Source organism: Chiloscyllium plagiosum, unplaced genomic scaffold, assembly GCF_037043375.1.
Source record: "Chiloscyllium plagiosum isolate Xiang-an unplaced genomic scaffold, Cpla_swu_hap1 HiC_scaffold_3, whole genome shotgun sequence".
In the NCBI taxonomy this organism is placed as follows: Eukaryota; Metazoa; Chordata; class Chondrichthyes; order Orectolobiformes; family Hemiscylliidae; genus Chiloscyllium; species Chiloscyllium plagiosum.
The window spans coordinates 97,673,101-97,686,044 of record NW_028270141.1 but is presented as its reverse complement, the minus strand read 5'-3'; positions in this window follow the sequence as shown (position 1 = coordinate 97,686,044).

Genomic DNA, 12,944 nt, shown 5'->3' with positions numbered 1-12,944 from the left:
TCTGGAATTTCCATATAAAATATTGGTGAGAAACAGTTTTTCAAAGTGTTGAAGATCTTATCTGATCTGTTCAAAACAAGATTCTAAATTTATCCATTTTCCAGGATATAAAGATTCAGACTGTGGTGTGCAATGTCAAATCAAATTGCAGTATTAGAATGGCTGCCTGTTCTTTTTTTCCTTTTTTTGCTGTGATGGATTTTTGTAGAAATGTCTATTGATTTCCTAGGAAGGTATGGTGGAGTCTGGATATACAGAATATCTCCACCCTAGTATTTAAAATGATTCAACACATCACAAATCTCTGCCTGTGGTCATATCTGAACATCAGACAAGCGCCTCATGAAAGTGATGCCTTTTAAGCAAGAGGCAGTTCCAGCTGCCATTGTGATGTATAGATGTGGCAGAGGGAAGATGAGCGATTAATTATGTCTGTCTAAAACCACTGCCACGGGATCAGTTCTGTAAGCTGTGATGGAAAGCAAGAATGGAACACATTATTCTTTCATTGTTGTCAGGTCAAATGCAACAGTGTAAAAGAAAAGATGCAAACTAGGGCTTCAAGGCATGACAATGAGTCAGTTTAAAGCGCTTGGAGTCTTAAAACTCACAATCAATTAGTCTCTCTTGTAATTCTTTGTAACAGAGCCCCATACTAGCTTGACAGGAAGAGCAATAAGTTTCCTTTATTTATAATTATGTAGCTACAGAGAATGATATATCATAAGCTGCCTTTTTTTTAAAAAGAGAAATGTTCCTGTATTAAGTGTCTCATGAAAGTGGCAGAGAGTAATCTTATGGGTTTATTTTAAATATGAAAAGGTTATCAGTAGTGACGAATGGCAAAATTAGACTCCACATATTCCAGATCTTACACAAAATTATATTTAATTGGAAATGTGCTTTGAGTTTCACCATTTGGCTTTTGCTCTGTTTATTTCTTTTGAGACACTGGATCAGGCTGAATAACACGACTGTAGTCCCTTAAAGCTTTGGTGTGTCGGGTTTTCCTCTTGTGCTACTGGTACCTGTAGACTCAGTCCCCAAAGACAATGCCAGAGGGGCTGAACCAGGTAGGTGACTGGCTTTTCCCTTGGTGATTCAACACAGATTAATGTCGATGATTTATCCTCAGCTGCCTGAAAATGTGATATAGAATTTAACTCCAATTTCTGTCCATTTGCCATTTTAAATGAAATCTGAATTGTGAACATTTGAATTTCATGCTTCCCAGTGTTGATCCAAAGTTCACAATATGGTCATTCTTGGATATTAATTTAGATATTACTTTGATTTCATCCCTCTTAGTTATTAATACTCTGGGATTTTGTCCTATTTACAATATAATACAATAATACAATACAGGAACAGGTCCTTCGACCCATCAAACTTGCATTGATTCCTATTCCTTATTTAGACCTGCTACTTACTGCTCATTTTCCATATTTATCTATCAGGAAATGCCTTAAACATTGCAAATGTGCTTTTAATGTGGTTCCACCACCTCCACTGGCAGTGCATTCAAGGCAGCCATCATCCTCTGTGAGATAAGGTTTCCCCACACTTCTCCCCTCAACTTTCCCCCTCTCACCTTGAACTTGTGCCCTCTTGTAGCTGATTTTTCCACCCTGGGAAAAAGCCTCTGGCTATCCACCCTATCTATCCCTCTCATAATTTTGTAGACCTCCATCAGGTTGCCCCTCAGCCTCCAACTTTCCAGTGAAAACAATCCAAGTTTATCCAACCTCTCCACATAACTAAAATCTTCAAGGCCAGGCAACATCCTGTTAAATCTTCTTTGTGTTGCCGGTTAATATAGCAAATTAGACTGCTTTCTCTAACTTCTGAGGAAAGACTGCTAACTGTGACCACCGTAATAGAAAAAATCCAATTGACTGTTGCTTCTTAACAACAGCTGGGAATTTTTAACAGGCAAGTGATGGGTGTGAACAGAGCATTTTCGAGCAAGCGGGCAGAATGGAACAGCCAATGCATCACAATTTTAAGGTAATGCCACAGGTGTGCTCACGTAGCAAGTGACCTCAGTAAGAATAGTGATCCCTTATGCCTTTATGTTTATTTGGTCCTGACAGGATGTTTCAAGTCAGGTTCATGAGATCTCTGAGTCGAGAGTGTGGTGCTGAAAAAGCACTGCAGATCAGACGGCATTTGAAGAGCAGGAAAATTGACGGTTCAGGCAAAAGCTCTTCATCAGGATTCAAGCTGTCTCTGGTTGTGTGTTACAGAGGATATGGTAATCTGAGGGCAGGCTGTCTGTTTGCCTTTGTACTGTTCAGCGTAGGTTGTCAGAAGGTGGAAGTCAATTCAATTAAGCATTAGAAATCACATTCAGAAAGTTATTTTTTTAAAAAAGCTAAAAACATCATGGGGTGGAATTTTCCTTTCCCTAGTTTCGCAACAGTAGGATGACAGGATGAGGATGAAATACAAAATCAGATTCTCAATGTGAAGAAAATTTTCCAGATAATCTTCTCAAGCTTTAAATGGCAAAACTCAGAAGCTCACCCTTGAGTGGTAACAACAGTCAGACTGATAGATGAGATGGCAGCACTGACATATGAGGAGAGGTTGAATTAGGTAGGAATACATTCACTGGAATGCAGAAGAATGAGATTATATCTCATAGAAACCTGTAAATCTCAAACAAAACTCGACATGGTGGACACAGGAAGAATGTTCCTGATGACAGGGGAGTCCACAATCAGGAGTCACATTCTAAGGATATGGAATAGGCCATTTAGGACTGAGATGAGGAGAAATCTATTTACCCAAAGATTTGGACCTCTGGAATTCACTTCCACAAGAAACAATCAAAAACAAAATGATTTCAAGCAAGAGTTGACTATAGCACTTGGAACTAAAGGGATCAAAAGATATGGGGGAAAAGTGCAAAATTATTGAGTTGAGATTAGCCATAATCATAATGATTGGCACAGGAAGTTTGTTGGCTGAACGGCCTACTCCTTTTTATGTTTCTATGTTTCCACAATGCATTTGGATCACATTAAACTCAACTTGCTCAATTGACATCCTACTTCCAATTCTGTTCTTCTCCACTGAGAAACGACCCCATACAAATTACTGATATGTAAGTTAGAGTGGGTATCTGCTGGGTCCAAAGTATATCAATATCACTTTTATCTGTATATCATTGTCCCCATATCCAGTTACGATAAAGCCTACCAAGCTTCAAGAATAAGTATCTCCTCTTTCTCTGAACTAGCCAACAACATTCTGTTTCAAATCTTGTCTTCAGTAACTTTAGACTTTTTCTTGGTTTGTTAAGCTTTCTATTACTCACATCTTTTTATGTTTACATGCCTTGTTCTTTCTCAATTGCATTTCTTCTAAGGCTTTGTCTATTGTCTCAATCTGTTAGCTGGCCTAATTTGTATTCATTTTCTTTTCTTTTCCTGATTCTATTAATAATCCAGTACCTCTTCTATTTTTCAATTGAAAATAAATTCTACTTTTTGAGTGTTTGTCTGTCTATCATCTCTACAAAGGCTGATTGACATGTTACATGGTTCCATAACATTTCCAGCATCTACTAGGGTGGCATGGTGACTCAGTGGTTAGCACTGCTGCCTCACAGTGCCAGGTACCTGGGTTTGATTCCAGCCTTGGGTGACTGTCTAAGTGGAGTTTGCACATTCTCCCCATGTCTGCGTCGGTTTCCTCTGAGTGCTCTGGTTTCCTCCCACAGTCCAAAGATGTGCAGGTTAGGTAAATTGGCCATGGCAAATTGTACATAGTGTTCAGGGATGTGTAGATTAGTTGGATTAGTCAGTGGTAAATGTAATATAATAGGGTAGGGGAATGGGCCTGAGTGGGTTACTCTTTGGAGGGTAGGTTTGGACTTGTTGGGCTAACTGGCCTGTTTCCACACTGTAGGAATTCTGTTCTATTTACTGTGCTTTCTGTTTCACTGTTCTAATGATAAGTGTCACTGCACTGCCAAGATTGCCACTTTTGGACAATTGTTTGAGACAGATAGATTAGCTCATACACCTCAGCACAAATTTATCTGTTCTCTTTTCATTCAGGTAAGCCCCCATGATTCCTTGCTATAATCTTTCATGGAAGATCTCCAGTTCTGACAGTACAAAGAGTAAAGACTATAAAAGAGGTGAACTCAATCAAAGAGCATAGTATCTCTTTACATTCAGTCATTTTCTAATAAAATTTATTTCCTGTTTGACATTATAGTTACATTCAACAAGCTGCTGCTTCAAATAGACTTGACTGCTTTCCACAGATTTCCACAAAATATTCCACTACTATCAAGGCCACAAAAAAATGTCTATATGAATACGCTAATTTTCAAAAATCATTTGTGACTCCTCCAGACCTAGTGCCAATTTCTGTAATATCTACACACCCAACAATTATGCCACATGATACACTTGTTTTCCTCCCCAAATATTTAGAACACTACAGAAAATTCACTTCCTTAGTTGAATTCTAATGTTTCGTACTTCGATATGTGCCAAATAATTTTATGCGTTCATTCTAAGCTTGTCATAATCCAACATTATAAAGCTACCAGACTGTGTTTGTCAACATTTTCATCTTATGCTATGTTATGCACAATGCGTTATAAAATATCCCTGTTGAAACATGCAAAATGTTTAGGTCCTGGGAATTATGTTGTAATAAGTGCACATTTTTCAGAGTAAGTTATTTTATCAGTGTAATGCCACTTCTGGGGAGGAAGTTAATCAAACACAGTTCTTTCAGTAGCCAGATAAAGCAACATTGGTAGTAACTTAGAACTGGCTGTAAATTTAGAATTGTTTAATGTTTTAGCAAAACAGCAACGTACTGAAAAACTAAGAAAACAATCCAAAGAACTGCAGATGCTGGAAATCTGAAAGAAAATCAGAAATTACTGGAGAAACTCAGCAGATCTAGCAACATCTGTGGATGGGAAGCAGAATTAACATTCTGGGTACATTACTGAAGAAGGGTGACTGGATCTGGTAAGTTAATTCTGTTTTCTGTCAACAGATGCTGCCAGACCTGCTGAGAAAATAAGAAACATGGACAAAAAATGTAAATGATAAAAATGAAAAAAATAAACAGATGAAGTTGTGTACAGGAGATTCAGTAGTTTTCTTTTAAAGGCTAAATTTACACAACACATGATCCAGAGCATTCTAGCTCTGATTCAGTTCTGTAGTGCCAGGAGTTTTGGCACTGTTCATATCAAAAGGCCTCCAAAACAAAGCACAATCGAAGCTGTGGAAACACACACTGGAGGCACCAGCTCCCATTTTGGAATGGGTCTTCGTGTTAGAAGTGGGAGCATCCACTAGAAGTATGCACTGTACGCATTTCATGATCTCAATCAACATGTAAGGTTGAGAATGATACCAGCACTGCCTCTCTGCAGCTCCATTATAAATATGTGCTAGGCAGGAAGGATCCTTGACCCCAGTGAAAGTCATCAACAATTACCTTTATGTTAGTTATTGATTGATTCTGCTGGCTCTTGCTGTGCTTTTAAAAGTGTTTGATGGTCTCCAGAGCTTTTCAAAGTTGCTGAAGTATACAGCAAGTGTTACACCATACACTGTCAGAATTTGACCTGGTGTCAATGACTTTGGATAAGCCATTTGCTCCCAGCATTGTTTTGGTTGAGTTTCTCTGCCCTTTTGGTGTTGGGATGTGGGAGGATTGGCAAATGTAGGGATATGACAAGGGTGGAGTGAAACTGATGCCTGCCCACTACCAGGGCATTTTACCAGCAGTAGAAGCCCCAGTGGCACAGCCTTCCAGCCAATTAAGGTCATTTCATGCAAGCACCAGTTTTTAGCACACAGCAAGGAGGAGTGCCATCTGCAACACAATATCACGACAAACCAAAGGGAAGCTACTGGGAGACAAAAGCTATGATGACAGGTCTCATGGCTCCAGTGCACAACAGAGAAACACTATAGCTGCATAACGCTAAAGAAAGGAGACAGAGGGTGATAGTAGAAGGCTGTTTCTGTGACAGAAGGCCAGTGTCCAATGGCAAACCACAGGAATTAGTGCTGGATGTGTGTTGTGACATATATATATATAAATGATATAGATGAGAGTGTGGAGTGGATGATAAGTAAGTTTGTGAATGACACAAAGATTGGTGGTTGACAGTGAGGATGAAGGTCTTTGGCCATATGAAATTATAAACAGATTGGCTGGATAGGTAGATTAGTGGCAGAAGGAATTTAACCCTGAAAAGTATGAGGCGATTTGGAAAAGTATCAAGACAAGTGAGTTCTGAGTGAATGGTAGGACACTAGGAACTCAGAGGAACAGAGGGATCATGGGTGTTTGTCCACAAATTCCTGAAACAGGCAGAGCAGGTTAATGAGGTAGTGAAGAAGACATGCAAAACACTTGCCTTATTAAGGTGAGGCACAGGTTTCAGGTACGTTAAGTTAAAGCTGTATAAAACTTTGGTTAAGCCACTGTTGGAGTACAGTGTGCAGTTTGGGTTTCTGCATGATAAGGAGTTCAGAGGAGAACCACATTGATGTTGTCTGGATGGAATACTGTAGCTGTGAAGAGAGGCTAAATAAGTTCGGGATTGTTTTCAGGTGCAGGTAACTTTAATTAGAGAACAAACTCTCATGATTTTTAAATCTCCTGCTTAGGCATGCAGTCACTAAACAATGCTGTAAGCCTGGCTGCACACTACATCATATAAATTGGCAAGTAACACCAAGTTTATGAGGTGCCTGCGTCAGAATCAACAAGCATGGGGTGAAAACCTCATCACAATATTTGTATCTGTTCTCAGGCCTTGTTCAATTTGTGGCTGCTGTTTCAAGCAATTGTGCAATTAGCAAGACATGGGATTACATATTCTATTCCAGCTACTGAAAAGTATTATATTTCTAGATACCTTTCTTTCTATCCTAAATAAAGCAGTATTTTACATGAACAAAGAGTGACAGATAATATTCCATCCAAATTTGGCATCCTTTTTCTCTCTCTACCTGCCACGTGTTTGGTTTGTCTGTCTTTATTGACTCTTCTGACTGTACTCTTGGCTAAACAAAATGTTTATATATCATTTTCTTTTCAAATTTGAAGATGGAAAATTTGTTAAAATAAGGAGCGGCATGGTGACTCAGTGGTTAACACTCCTGCTTCACAGTGCCAGGGACCTGGGCTCGATTTCTGCATTCGATGACTGTCTGTGTGGAGTTTGCACATTCTCCCCATGTCTGCGTGGGTTTCCTCTGGGTCCTCCGGTTTTCTCCCACAGTCCAAAGATGTGCAGGTTAGATGAATTGGCTATGCTAAATTGCCCATAGTGTGAGATGCATTAGTCAGGGGTAAATATAGAATAGGGGAATGGGTGTGGGTGGGTTACTCTTCGGAGGATCGGTGTGGACTTGTTGGGCCAAATGGCCTGTTTCCATACTGTAGGGAATCTAATCAAATTTACAAGCTTATTTCTATATATTACTGAAAATTAGCTAAAAGTAAAGTGTGGGGCATATACCAGACAATAAAAAGCCTAGGGTTTTATAGTGTTGTTACACTTTCCACATGTACTTATTGTTTGGTAGCATGCAGTACTAGTACTTCTATGTTGTGCAGTATTGTTACTCCTGTACCATAACATTGAGTGTTAATGCTATTCCAGAAATTGCCGTTAGCATACATATAATATTATCAATGTGCGTGAGCTTATTATCTTGTACCTTGTTCAATAGTAATCTTTGATATTAATTAAAGGCAGTTCCTTCCAAATTCTCTACATGATTTGTATTTCTGTTTCAACATAACAATAAAAAGCCTGTGGTATATCTTGCATTTGCTTGATGACAGGATGCTAATTAATACACTGACCAAGACAAAAATATCATCTGTCTAGCAAGTAGCAGGGTGAGGAGCAGAACAGGAAAAAGCTGAAGTCCACATTTGCACTCACATAAAACTGTGGTAATAATGGTGTTATTAGTATCATAAGTAGTACGAGCACTCCAAAGCATACACACAAACAAAACAGCTATTGCAATTTACGTTAAATGTAAACAAATGTAAAAACTGCTCTAATCATTAAAAAAAAGACTAAAGGTTGAAGTAAGTTAAGTGAATTTCAAGATGCAAAGGTTATTTTATCTGAAATTCTAAACAACAAGTAGCCCCAGGGTATCCTGAGAATTCCAGGCCTGTAATGAGCCTGGACATGATATATAAACAGCTTATGTTAATCAATGTTGGAAAAAAAACAATGATTTTATTTCATAGCTATAAATATTTTTCTATTCTTTTAGTATCAGAATGCAATTTCCACTCCTACAATCATAGACAATGAAACAACAGTATGAGGGAATAAAAAACTAATAAAATCATGAACATTGTGCAACAACTTGCAAATCATATGGCTAATATAGATAGATTAGTAAAAGATCAAATGTCAGTTGCTGAAATGGACAATTCAATTTGATATTTTATGTTGCCCAAGAAAATTCCGAAGCAGATCAATTCATCCTTAAATGGATCTTCGTTCTCCTACAAGCAATTCATTACTCATTTATCAAGTAAATCAAAATTCCTTCGAAACTTTCTGCAAACATTTAGCAGAATTTGTGAGTGAGGAACATTTATGATCCTGTAGCATTGTATATTACGTTTGATTAGAACAATTTGCTGGAAACAGATATCAAACTTCCAAAATTAAATGAAACATAAAAATTCCAAATATTTGTTATTCAGCCATAATGATATGACTAATTACTGACCTGAGAATTATTACAATTCAATAACTATAACTTCGCTGCTATAGGAAGGATGTTGTGAAACTTGAAAGGGTTCAGAAAAGATTTAAAGTGATGTTACCACAGTTGGAGGATTTGAGGTATAGGGAGAGACTGAATAGGCTGGGCCCTCGATGTTGCGCCAACCCGTGAACTATTCTCAGCTCGTCCCCCTACACTATCCCAAAATTTACAGACAAGATGATCAGAGGATTAGATAGGGTAGACAGTGAAAGTCTTTTTCCTAGGATGATGACATCAGCATGTACGAGGGGGCATAACTACAAATTGAGGGGTGGTAGATTTAAGACAGATGTCAGAGGCAGGTTCTTTATGTGGAGAGTGGTAAGGGCGTAGAATGCACTACCTCCTAATGTAGTCAAATTAACCACATTAGGGAGATTTAAACAATCCTTACATAAGCACATGGATGATTTTGGGATAGTGTAGGGGGAGAAGCTGAGAATAGTTCACGGGTTGGCACAACATCGAGGGCCGAAGGGTCTGTTATGCGCTGTATTGTTCGATGCTCTATGTTCTATTAATTTTGGATATCTGGTCGGTATGGACGAGTTGGACTGACGGGTCTGTTTCAGTGCCATATATCTCTATGACTCTATAACTACTACAGTACAGTGTCTGGTACATGTTTACCTGAAAAGAGACAGTACAACTCCTTATTTTGTTTTCTTGTTATAACATTTATGCAACAGATAAAGTTTGTGAATGAAAGTGTTACCTAACAGTTAGGCAGGAGTGGGTAATACAGATGCTGGAGATTCGTGTCAAGATTAGAGTGATGCTAGAAAAGCACAGCAGGTCAGGCAACATCTGAGGAGCAGGAAAATTGACATTTCGGGCAAAAACCCTTCATCAGGAATTCCTGATGAGGGGCTTTTGCCTGAAACATCGATTTTCCTGCTCCTCGGATGCTGGTTTTCCAACACCACTCTAATCTTATCTAACAGTTATCCAATCTATAGGCCAACATAAAATGAAAAAACAGTAGACCGTATTTGATCACATTCATGCAATGTGTATATTTAGTCAGGTGTAGTCATTTTATGTTCAAGAATGGGATGTTTATTTTACTTTTCTTGGGAAGGTGGTGACAAGCTGCCTCCTTGAACTGCTGCAGCCCATGTGGTGTACGTGCATCCATATTGGTGTCAGGAAGGAGCCTTTTTATCAGACACATAGATACGATTTGCAGTGAGATACAACTGAGTGGTTTTCTAGCCCATTTTAGAGAGAATTTAAAGTTAACTACATTGCTGGAGTCACTTGTAGATCAGAATAGGTGAAGATGGCAGATTTCTTTTCTGAAAGGACATTATCAGACCAGATGGATTTTGTTTTACACAGTAATGGTTTAGTGGTCACCTTTAGAGCAGATTCTTGTTCCAAATTTATTAATTGAATTCAGAGGTCACCATCTGCCATGATGGGATTCAAACACATGTCCTAAAGCATAGAGCTCTGCAGTGACAATAACACCACACCACTGCCTTTTCCCAAATAAGTACTGTGAATGCCCTCCTCACCTGTGAAGTATACACTTTAGAAAGTGACTGGCTCATAGGCATGTGATTCTTCACAACAAATGGTTAAGATTGAACATAATCATAGACTGAACTCTGATAGAATGTGCTGCGTTACAGTTTTCCTGAGCTGCTGTCTTGCAATTCACGGCCATACCACTACTGGGCAAATTAAATGGGGACAAAGGATGTTTTTGAATTTGGTTAGACACAAACAAGACATTTACTTTGATTTATTATTATTGTCACGTGTACCTGAGTACAGTGAAAAGTTTTGTCTTGATTGCAGTACAGGCAGATCACACCATATAAATGCATTAGGGTAATAGAACAGAGAGAAGAATACAATGTTACAGCTGCAGAGAACAAGATCAACATTAAATTTAAAATTCGAGACATCCATTCAGAAGTATATTAACAGAGGGGAGGAAGCTGTTCTTGTATCTATTTGTACATGTATACAAACCTTCTGCCTGATGGAATTGGGTGGAAGAGAGTATAACCGTGGCGGGACGGGTCTTTAATTATGTTGTTTGCTTACCCGAGACAGTGGGAAATACAGACAGAGTCAGTGGATGGAAAGCTGGTTTGTGTGATGGGCTGGGCTTTGTTCTTGATTCTCAGTAGTTTTGTGCGGTCTTGCAAAACCATATTTTAATGCATCCAGATAGAATGCTTTTTATGGCAAATCTGTAAAAATTGGTAAGACTTTTGAATGATATTATAAATTTGAGGGTGTAAACTGTAGTTGCCTGACAAATGCATACCTGCATGACACTCTATTTATCAACACTTAGAGCTGAAAAATGCCAGTGACAAAAAAATTGCCGGAAGTGGTAACTTACAATAGTCCCAAATAAGCCTTGATCACAATTGAAGATTAGTGGTAAAACAGAGGATTGGAAAATTTTTAAAATGAATAAAAGATGAGCAAAAGAGAATAGAATATGAACTTTGCAAGTAATATCAAGATAGATGGCAAGAGCTTCTTTAAATATATTAATTGAAGGAGAGAGGCCAAAGTTAGCATCAGCTGCTTAAGAATGAGCTGGGAAGAACCATGAAATAGCAGAGGAGTTGAATAAATACATTGCATCAGTCTTCACAGTAGAAGATTAATAGTATTAATAACAATTAAAAATACTAAGTAATCAAGGAGGAAAATATTAGAGAGGAAATAAATGCAATAATTATCACTACAGAAAAAGTGTTGTGGAAACTAATGGGTTAAAGATCAATAGATTCCCCTGGACCTGATGGGATGTATCTCAGGATATTAATAGATAGTGGATGCACTTATCATAATCTTCCACAAATTCTTAGATTCTGGAAAAATCCCAGAGGTTTGGAAAACTGCTAATGTGTTTAAAAATAGAAGGAAACAAAAAAAAAGCTAACTAAAGACCAGATAACTTGATATCTCTTATTAGGAAAATATCAAATTATATTATGAAGGATGTAATAAGTAGAATAATTAAAATATAAAATGAGATCATGCAGAGTCAGCATGACCTCATGATGATAAATCTTGTATAACATATTTGTTCAGATTCTTTGAGAAGGGAACAAGCAGTATAGACAAAAAACAAGCAGTGGAAATGATGTATTTGGATTTTTAGAAGGCAATTAATATGGTTCCACATGTTAGGTTAGCCAATGAGATGGGAGTCCATGGTATTGGAAGTAGTATATTAGCATGTATATAAGATTAGCAAACTAATACAAAACAGAGAGTTGGTATAAGGGGGTATTTTCAGGATGGTAATCTGTAACTAATAGTGTGCCACAGGATTCAGTTCTGGGGCTACAATTATTTTCAGCATATATTAATGACTACATATTAATAACCCTCATAACATTTAAGAAGAATGTAGAAAAGGTATTCATTGCTATGGGTATAGATTAGAGTGGTGCTGGAAAAGCACAGCAGGTCAGGCAGCATCCGAGGAGCAGGAAAATCGCTGTTTCATGCCAAAGCCCTTCATTAGGAATGAATCCTGATTCATTGCTATGGGCCAAGTTCTGGAAAGTGAGATTAGAATAGTTAGGTGGTTTTTTTGACTGGAGTGGGCATGATGGGACAAAGTCCCTTTTTCTGGAGTTTAGATCTCTGTGACTCTATGATTGTATAGATGAGGAAGGCAAATGTACTGTAACCAAGTTTTGCAGATGACACAAAGATTGATGGGAAGGCAATTATTGAGGCTAACACAAGAAGTGTCCAGAGTGTTGTAGAGAAGTTAAGTGAGTAGACAAAACTTGACAGATGGAAAATAATATGGGAAAATGTGAAGTTGTGCACTTTGGCAGGAAGAGTAGAGGCACAGAATATTGGTTAAATGGAAAAAGACTGGATAAAGCTACAGTACAGTGGAATTGAGAGGTCTTTGTCCATGTACCACAAAATGCTAGCATCCATGTTCAGTGCGAAATAGAGAAGGCAAATACAAAATTGGCCATTATTTCACAGGGAATCAAGGATAACAGTAGGGAAGTCTTCCAAAAAACTATACAAGGCACTAATCAGACACCAGCTGGAATACTGTGAACACTTTGATCCCTTTATCTAAGGAAAGATGTAATAGCATTGGAGGCAGTCCAGAAAAAGGCTCTTGAAGTT